The sequence below is a fragment of the Crocuta crocuta genome, unplaced genomic scaffold (genome assembly GCF_008692635.1).
Source record: "Crocuta crocuta isolate KB4526 unplaced genomic scaffold, BGI_CrCroc_1.0 scaffold578, whole genome shotgun sequence".
Taxonomy (NCBI): Eukaryota; Metazoa; Chordata; class Mammalia; order Carnivora; family Hyaenidae; genus Crocuta; species Crocuta crocuta.
In genome coordinates, this window is record NW_027527442.1 from 78,971 (window position 1) to 89,993 (window position 11,023).

Genomic DNA, 11,023 nt, shown 5'->3' on the forward strand with positions numbered 1-11,023 from the left:
GACATGTTAGGCCCAAATTCTCAATATCCCAAGGTTGAGCACCCTAGACAAAAAAGAACATTCCAAATAGCAGGACTGGGATCTTTTGGAAATCACAAATGGTCTAGTTTGCCTGAGTTAAAAGACTCTGCCTATAGTGTTACATAAGTGAAGTCTGGAAAGCTAGTTTACTACCAGATGTAAACAAACTTGATGCCAGATTAAAACATTTCAATTTCTTAGTTGTTAGCCTTCAAATTCCACTAATGAAACTGTTTCATATCTGATAGAATACAAAATATATCTGCCATTATTTAAAAAAATATCATTTCCCATATTCAGTAGGCTTCATTCTTTTGAAATATGTCTTCCTTTCTTTGTGTAAAGAATTAACAAGGCATTTGAAAACATGGTCAAATATCTCCTTGGAAAAATAGTATTATGTTCCAGTTTCCTTCAAAAATATTCACAAAGAAGAAGAGATTGTTTCCTCAGATACATACTAGAAGACTTTCATGATGTGGCATGGCTTTCTTCTACTAAGTATTTAATTATTTTTATGCCATTTTCATGATTATTTTAATTATACATAAGTGGCATATAGTATCTGTACAGGGCTAACTAGTTCTGTTGCTCAACCTCAAAAAGAATCAAGATAAAATGTAGTTACTTGTTTCATTCTCAATTAAGGTTTTAAAAAGTTTTACTGTACCTACCTCAGTAAACTTATTTGTCTATGAGTATCTATATGTGTCAAGTTAAGATAAACAACCTCTGAAGATCAGAGAAACTTTTTATCAGATGTACACTCTTCTTAAAAGGTTTGCCTTCTCATTCTAGAATTATGCATGTTCATATTATATATAATATCATATATCTAGAGAGTTCTCAAATGGCCCATATTCTCTTTCAAAAAGCAAATGAACTTTTGTCAGCATAGAATATGAATTTAGGAAATAATACATCTCTCATTTTAAATATTAGATCTTTACACGTATTGTTAAATCAAAATAAATTATTTTAAAACTAAAATTTAAATGTTGAATCTACTTTTTATGAGATAGATTTTTCTATAAAATGTTTAATCTTAGAATCTATTTAACAGACAGTAATAGATAACAAATAGATTTTAGGTGATGACTGCTTCCTTGTCAACAAGGTTGTGCCTTTTTTGATATTTATTTGCATAATAGTGTTTATTATTTTCCTTTGAAATTCCTCTCTCTTATCTTCTCTTGAAGGCTACCTTTGGATAGGAAACATGGTTAATTCAATGCCTTGTGTGTTGTTAGGCATTCAGAAAATGTTTACAGAATAAGTGATTTTGAAGCGATATTATCTGTTCTTTTTCAAAAGGCAGTTTTCCAAAAAATGCAAGTAAACATTCAATGCAAAATAACAATGATATTTAAGTTTAAACTTCCTCTTATTTATTTTCATTTGATGCTATGTAAAGCCGATAAAAAGGTGTTTGTATGAATCCATTGGTGATGGGCCCCACAGGTGATAACTCGAATAGCAGACATCATTACTACATCTCTCAGACTGTGTGCAGCAACCTAATAATACACTGCTTAGAGTTACGATATGTCTTTTACAACAGTGCTGAGAAAGAAATACTAAGATTGGAGAATCTTTACCCTGATAATAAGAGTAGTATCTCAGTATGTTTTATTTTAAAATAGAAATATATGGGGCATCCAGGTGGCTGTCTTTTAAGCAGCTGACTCTTGATCTCTGCTCAGGTCATGATCTCATGGTTCGTGAGTTCAAGCCCCGCATTGGGCTCTGAGGTGACAGCATGAGTTCTTCTTGAGAATCTGTCTCTTCCTGTCTCTCCTCCTCCCTCACATGCACATGTACTCTCTGTCTGTCTCTCCCTTTATCAAAATAAATAAACTTAAAAATAGAACGATAGTAAAAAAAAATAAAAGGAGCATGGGGTGGGGATACATTGCAGAAAGGATTATTTTTGCCATAAAATCTGCTTCTGTGTGCTACCTCCAATTTCATGAAGTTTCGCAGATAGAATCTACATCTGTTTCAAAAACTCAAGGGGCGCCTGGGTGGCTCAGTTAGTTAAGCGTCCGACTTCAGCTCAGGACATGGTCTTCCAATCAGTGGCTTCGAGCCCCTTGTCGGGCTCTGTGCTGACAGCTCAGAGCCTGGAGCCTGTTTCAGATCCCATGTCTCCCCTTCTCTGTGCCCCTCCCCTACTCATGTTCTCTTTCTGTTTCTCAATAATAAATAAATGTTTAAAAAATTTAAAAAACAACAAAAACTCAGTACAAGATACTAAACTCTCTACAATTCTTTTGATTAGCATATTGCCCGTTATGTGCATCATCAGTGTAGCAATTACAGGCATTAATGTCTGCCTTTTATGTTTTTACATGTTTTTATCCAATCCTTTGTTCTCATTGCCTATGCTTTCTAAAGCTCTCACCTCCTCTTTTACATTCCCTCTCTTCTTCTGTGTCAGCTTTTCTATAGCTCTGTTTCTTTCATTTTAAAGGTTGATCCCATCCAGCAAAAACTCAACTATCTTGCCCTGATCAACTCCATCCTGATCAATTTCTCTGTCTTCAAAGTCTGACTTTAAGTCTCTGTTCTACTTCAGTTGGGTTTTCAAGTCTTCCTCTTAGAAGCCTAATGAATGTACTTTCCTTTTTTGTCAATGACATCTTTACAGTTTAAGGGGATATTCCTTTCTTTTTAATCAGTGGCCCCAATTTACCACTGCCCCAATTTACCATAGTGCTCTGTTGCCTTCCCTTCTCCTATCCCTTCCCCGACTCCACACCAAGTTGGACCTGGACTTCAAAGGCACTACATTAAAATGCTACTCTTCACAGAAAATTACCTCCCCTCATAATCAACTTCAGGGACTCAACAAAGTTGCTTAATTAAAAAGGGAAATAATTACTCACCATTAGTAATATATGTTAACAGCAATTATGATGTAAACGACAATTGTGTGCATTAAAACATTTAGGTATTTGACTTTCACCTTTGATTCTAAATATCAGCATGAGGGATGATGCCTATTTTAAAAACACATTTTTTAGAATGAGGACCACCAGAGCCTTGCTGCTCAATGCCTTTTCAGAAATTCAGAGACACATCTGAATTGAGAAATTGCCATTATCTAAGTCTCATTTACCTACTGGTAATGCTATTCGGGAACTTTTTTAGGGTTGTAAAAATCTATCGTCATTTCCCTGCCCATTGCTTCCACATTCATTCTGTAATCTTGCCATCTGTTTCACTGAAATGGCAGACCCACAGGGCAGGGAGCCTATCTTATCTGTGCAGTGCTGTATGGAAGTGTGAATTCTCTGTCAGCATTTAAAAAATAATAGAACTTCAAATAGGGTTGATTTAAGCCTCCCTAGTCAGCATTTAGTCTTAGTGACATGAATCACTCTTTCAAATGGTAATTTGCACCTGTTACCTTCAGCCACAGGTTGAAAAATGCTTATACCTTAATTAATTACACCCTGGCAATGTGGGAGATTGCATCCTCCACTCAGGCAGGGAGACCGGGGCGTAGAGAATCAACAGCTTTTCTGATATTTCAAAGCAGATACTTGGAGAAGGATATTAGAATTCAAGTCACTTTTCCTTAAGTGATCGATGAGGTTCTTTAGGAATCCGTGTCTCTTGTGGCAGAAAACATAGTGATGGCATCCCTTCCAGTAAGAGATGTGCTTGTCCTTAGCTTTATCTGTAGCATCAATTCAATGTGACCTCAGAGAACATCTACGCTTCTTAATAACACCTTCCCTCTCCGTTTCAGCAGTGGCTGATGTCATCCACAGAGGAAAAGAGCAGGTGGCATGCAAATTACTTGTAGGTAAGCCTGGCATTAGAATATAATTCTCCAGATGATGATGCTGCCATGATATTAATCTACTACTAACCGACACGTATCTGACATCAGATAATCATTTAATAGAGGAAAATGGGAGGCAGTTTATTATTTTAAAATGTATCTTCTTTAAAATTCCTTGAGGTTGTGGAAGGGTAATGATTTTAAAATGCTTGTGTGTAACTATTTTGGACATATTTAATAAAATGTTTATGATAACGGGAAGTGTTTCTTTGGCATACCTACATAAACATTGTAAATGGACTTTCACCTTAGATTTTTTATCTTGTTAGGGAAAATGCTGTTTGGATTCATATGCTTTTCATTCCTTGAATTTGAACAAAACCTTAGGAAGTACTAAGTAGGCAATTTATGAGGTATTACAAATGCCTTTTGCATCAATATGTGCAGTGTGTTATTATTGTTTTAATTTAAAAAATTGCCTTATCAGAATTTCCCTCCATACTATTTGGTCTTTTGTCACTTAACATGGCGGCTGAGAAATCATAGTACTTAAAGTGTAACAATAATAATAGATTCCATCTCCAAAGACTTTGAAACTAATATTTTAATATATATTAAATTTGTTAAATTACAAAGAAGAAAATTGAGTTAGGGAGCAAACCATGTAATACTCAGTCTTTCATTAAAAAATTTCTCCATAATGAATGACATGCAAAACACTCTACTGCAGTAGCAATTCTAAATTAAACCTTTAAAATTCCATATTTGGAGCGCCTGGGTGGCTCAGTCTGTTAAGCATCTGACTTTGGCTCAGGTCATGATCTTCCGCTTGTAGGTTCAAACCCTGTGTTTGGCTCTGTGCTGACAGCTCAGATCCTGGAACCTGCTTCAGATTCTGTGTCTCCCTCCCTCTCTCTCTGTCTCTGCCCCTCCCCTGCTCCCTCTCTCTCTCTCTCTCTCAAATATAAACATTAAAAAGTAAAAAAAAAATAATTACCGTACTTGTGACCATCTTTACATCTCCTTCATTTTGAATTAACTTTAGTTAGTCCTTAATTATCTTGTGTCATTTTCTTCATTGTCTCAACCCATCTCCGCTCATTGTATGCCCAGTTCTCCATCCTTGAAAGCTCTTACCTGATCTCTCTGAAACTCAGTTTCATTACCTGTATTTGGGAATAACAGTGCAACTTAATAATCATTTGAGAATTAAATTAAATAATATTCAGAAATCATTTCACTTAATTATTGGAAAATACTAGTTAGACAGCAATTCTTTGCTAGTTTTACTGTCACTGCTGATGTTATTGACAATTCAGCTTAGATATCACGAGCTCCCCTGGAAGGGGGTTCCCATGGTCCTACTGTTCTGGGTTCATATTTCTATGGCATTTCTAGCCAAGTTCTATGTTATTCCTGTCTTAAAATTATTAGCACCTTGAGAAGATGGGCCAAGTGTTATTCATCTCTGTATTCTGATTCAAACATCCAAGACTTTCTAAATGCTGCTTAATGAAATGACTGATGAAATGCTCTTTAAAAAAAATGCCCATAGCTGACATTCGTTGGGAATATTCCTGCTTTCTCATACTGAATGCAATCATCCTCTCTTACCGATTGCTTCGTTTCTAGAAGAAATGCTGAGGAGTACTCTCCAGAGACTATGTAGGTAGCTGTCACTTTTCCTACCACTTCTCTGCCATGCCGGCATGTGCTCTGTGGATTTTGCTCTAAATGGTAGAAACTCAGGTGAACTGTAATATCATGATAATATATCGATGGAAGGAGACACTAGCTCAATCAGACAGGTGGATGATGGGTACATGTGTTTCCTAGCTGATGATCTGATTTCATTCACAAACAAGATGGCAGCAAGTCATATCCAGAACTCAGGCAAGCAAGCAAGTAAATGGATTCAATCATGTCTGGCAGCAGATGGTTGGGGCCCAGGCCAAGACTTCTGAGAGCAAGCCTGGCCAGCAATTCTAGAAATATGGTCAAGGCAGAAATATAATTTTAGAGACTAAATTATAAGATATGGAAAAGAAGGGTGTTCTCAAGGATCTGCCCAAACTATTTGACCCTGGGGAAAACTTTAGAGCAATCTGAGGTCTATCAAATCATTCTATAGCAGACTTTGATAGATATTTATCACAAAGGAACTTGACATATACCTTTTTATTTTTTTTAATTTTTTTTTTTTACATTCACTTATTTTTGAGGAACAGAGAGAGGCAGAGAACAAGTTGGGGAGAGGCAGAGAGAATGAGACACAGAATCTGAAGCAGTCTCCAGGATCTGAGAGTCAGCACAGAGCCCGACACAGGGCTCAAACCCACAAACCGTGAGATCATGACCTGAGCCGAGGTCAGAGGCTTAACCGACTGAGCCACCCAGGCGCCTGACATATACCTTTTTAAAACAGGGTCCTACATGCTTAATTTCTGATAGTATGTTAAAACTTTATTGTAATTATTACTTACATTATTCATTGTAAACCTAAGCATTCATTAAAATATACTATTTAAATTATAAAATATGAGATTAAAATAATGAATATTATTTCTTCCTTAGTGATGAAAGGCTTCAGTATAAACAAAATGAACACAAAGCTGGCCGAAAGACTATTTGGGATGTAATAAGAAATAACATGGAAAAGAAATAGGGTTTATTGATATGGTTTTCATTATAATTTTACTAAGTATGTATTTCCAAAAAACATATTATTTTACATTTTCCGTTAATGAATTGCATATAGATGTTACCATACTTTATATATTCTTCTGTAACTTGATTTCCTCACCAGAAATTTTGCTTATGAGATTAATCCATGTTATTATGGATCACTGTGGTTAATGGATCGTCACTTGTATGTAATATATCATTGAAGACCTATATGAGAGTTTATATATCAGCTCTTCCACTGATGAAGATTAGAATTAGTCCCTCTTCTTTGCTATAACCGCTATGTGTACTCTTATGCAGTATTCTTGGGCCTATCCATTTTAAAATTCCAGCTCCGCCACAGATCTACTGTTAAAGCCAGGATAAGCTACTTAATTCTTTTGAGTTACAGACTGCTTGTGTGTTACACAGGAATGACCATAGTAAATCACTACACACAGTTTTTGCAAAGAGAAAATATTAGATAATGCACACCAAGTACTTAGAACAGCACTTGCTCATAAGTGCAAAACAAATACTATCATGATTGGTATTACCTCAAAGCTGTGGTACCATTTCCCTGTGGTTCCTTGACCCTAAATATCACAAGATACTTGCTTTTGTACTCTGATTTGTAACAGCAAAATCGTTGAGTCAATTTGGCATTTGCCTTTAGTATTTTAGAGGTCACTCTAAGTGAAAGTATGAGGCTATTTGAGAGTTCTTCATGACCCTACTTCCTCTATCATCAGATGTGAACATAAGGCTGAAGGCCACTTGCAGAGTCTTCCTCTTCCAGAAGAAGGAACACATCTTAAAGGAGGACAATCTGTTGTCCACAGTTTATAGCTCTGATGCCTCTTCTCTACAGTCCCAAATTTACCTCCTAATGCCCTCCACCCCTGCTTTGTGACCCTTATTCTTATATCTGGAACATTATAAAAGAATTCCTTGATTCTACACATTCTAACAATTAGAAGAGTAAGTGAAAGGATTTTTTTTTCTAAATGTTTTGTTGATTGGTGTCTGTGTGGGTGGGTGGGTGTGCGTTTGTGTGTATAAGCATACTTCATAGCTAAAAAAAAAAATTAGTCACATTTCCTTTTAAGGAAAGAGAGTAAATTAGAAGCAACAGTCCAATGATTATCGTCAAAGCAGGATAAGTACATACATTAATGTCGAGCCAGCAGACAGACAGAACGACTGAGGTCATGCTCCCCTAACCTAGAATCTGCACTCAGTTTAAAAATCATTGGCTTAGATATAAGCAGAGCTTCCCAAAGAGTTCCAGTGTTATAAGGTTCTTCCTTCGGTATCAGGCAAACAAATAGCTAGGACTGGATGTCTGTTTTTAAAATAAATCAGCCTTATTAAGATATAATTCGCATAAGTAACATACAATTAAATGCAGGTTTTTTTTCATTGTATATTTTGGTGAATTCTGATAAACATATACCCCTTATAACCTCCATGCAAATCACGTTATAGAATATTTCCATCATCTTAGGAAATTTCCTACTGCCTGTTTGCAGTCTCCCGTCCAGCCTTCCCACCACTCCCAGACCCATTTCAGCAATCACTGTTGTGAGTTATATTGCTGCCTATTGGTTGTACCTGTTCTGTTGTAGAACTTCATGTAAACAGAGGCAAACTTTTGTGTCTCTTTTTTTTCCACTAAAGAAATTGTGTATGACCTTCATAAAAAAAGAAAGAATGCATTTTAATTGGTTTTGGCTATAAAAGTAGCTTCACTTAAAATTTGTACATATACCATGATTTAAAACCACTTTGGTATATTGAGTTAATTGGAAGAATGCATTTGAGTCCATAGAGCATATCCACCATCAGTCAGAAACTGGACATGTTTCCTGAGCGTAGGTTAGGTTGGCTAAACCAAAACAAGGTAAAAGTGTGGTCCTTCATCAATTCCTTAGGTAGGTCTTTACCATTGCAGGCTCAATCATCCTCAATATTTAGTAATGTTCTCATAGTCTGGATCATTTAAGCTAGAACACTATCATCAAAGACCCCAAAATGCCCAGATAAATGGCTTCTTGTATATTTTTTGATATGTAAATGAAAAGTCAAATTAAGAAAAACTACATCGTATCCCGTACTTAGTTATGAAAGGTATTTTTTCCTGGTCCGCATTCAAATAACATGTGTGATATGAACTTCCCTGGACCAGGAAAGCACATGGGATACAAAGTTGAAGAGAGAATTTGGGGAAAAGTTCACAACATTCTCAGAAAGGAGCAGTTCAAGAGATTTTTGATAGTGTAAGTTTCCATTTATCAGGGCTTGCATTATAATAGTCATGATTAAACTTCAAAATTCTGTAATGCTAAACAAGTTTAGAACAACAACTCTGCAGAGGTTTTGTTTTGTGCTTGCTCATCCATTTATATGACAGTAAGGACGCCATGCTACAACCAAATGCTGCTGAAATGAGATGAAATATATATTTTCTTCTGAAATTTGCTTCTTTACAAGGGGATTGCCTAGCGCATGGTACTATCTACCTACTATTATAATGGTTTGTTTGGTTATTTATGGGGGTATGCTCTAGGAGGAATGAAAGTGTTCTAGTAGAGCATTGACTAAATATTCAGATGCTAGTACTTTATTTTTCTTCACCTCCCTTTCTTCTGCTTAGTACATTTTAAGAGCAAGCTCCTTGCTTCACATGTTGAAATCCAGTCACTGCTAATTATCACAGCTACAATTTTTAACCTCACTAGTGCAAATCAAAGCATGGAGTCTTGAGTGCTGGAAAAGCCATGCAATTCTAGGAAAAGCCCTAAAGAAGCACAGCATAGCACTCAGCTAAAGTCTTGCATTGAGCAGTCCTACAAGGAAGGGAATTGCCCCCAAGCGGACCATTGCTTCAGTTGGCATTGTTTTGGTAGTTACTTGCATTTTCATTAGGGCAGGGAAATTTCCCCTCAACAAGCAGTTCCAATTTGCTTCTGTGGCTTTTTAGCCCAATCAATATGGTTTCTCATGTTGAAGATGTAGAAATGCCATGGAGAGATTTGAGCTACTTTAAAAAGGTAATTCTGCTTTATGAAAGCATATTTTAATATTTCTAAGTAATACATAAATGCTATGTAAGGGGCCTAAAAACAAACCACGAATAAAATAAGCTTTCTTTTCATGGAACTGAGTATTTGTTTTTTCCGTCAAGAGAGCTGTGTGCAGCAGAGGACAAATGGTAGCAATGGGAATATAGGAAAGTTAATCAAAAAGGTGACCATGTGCATCCAGGCAGCATTCTTGCTGCAACTAGATACTAGTGTTGCTGATCAACAGAGTGTAGTGAGTTAGGGCTCTAAGTTTCCATCAGCTAAGTGTGCAGCCTCTCTCGGGAATGGAGAAATGTAGAGGATTCAGTTTTTCCCATCATTTGAATATACATAAGTGTTTCAAGGCTCTATGTCTACTCATATGTTGGAGCGATTGTCATTTTCTTTCTTCTCTGCTTTTAGGTAAGAACAGAAGATAGTAAAGCCTAGTAATGTTTTCCCTGGTAGTCATCAAATTGTTACAGTAATAGCAATAATTCAGATATTCTCATTACAGAGACTTTACCCAACAGAAGTGTCTACTTTCCTTTGGATCTTTGCATGTTGCACTGATGATTTTTAATTCAATCTTGACTTTTAGTGTCACAGTAATTCATCAAAACCATTACATATATGTATATACAGATGTGCATACACACACACCCCCCTATATATATGTTTGTATCATAGTTGTGAATAATTCTTGCAGTTTGTTTCAAGTAAGCAGGCACTTGTAAATTAACCACAAGCTTATTTTCTTTGGAGCACTAAACTAAGCATTGTAGAAGGAGACTATATGGCTGTTAACGTTTAAGGATTTTACTCTTTTAGGGGAGAAAATTACAGAAAAATAAATGTGATGTTCATCAAGGTCTAATAGCTACCATAAGAAAAACACAGATAATATTCAGTTGTGGACAACAGAAAAAAAAGAAGTTGTGTTCAATAAATAATGCACAGAGAAAACTGCACACAATGTTTCAAGTAGGGTGAGTAACTTGCACTGTCTCTCATGGCATAGGGTTAAACACATTTTCATAGAGCAAATGTCATTCATGTGCAGAAAAAAAAAACCGAATTTGGATACATGAACATTGAGAAGGGCATTGGAATAGGCAGGAATAGCTTGAAAAGGTGGACAAAGGTGAAAAAAAGCCCACTAAACTTCAGTCAATGGATATTACGATTGAGTGATCACAAGACACAGAAACTATTGGAAAGGTAAAATGGGGCCAGATTATACAAGGGCTTGTAGATCAGTTAAAGACAACTGGACTTTCACTTATGTGCAACGTCAGGTTGTTGTACACTTCTCAGCTTTAGAAAGACTAACCTGACAGCCATACACAGAATAAAGTGGAGTGAGGAAAGCCAGGAGGAAGGCTCTTTAGAAGGCATTACAGTATTTCTGTAAGAAATGGGGTAGCAGTAACCATGTAAGAGGCACTTATATAATAAAGAAATATAATGTACAAAATAT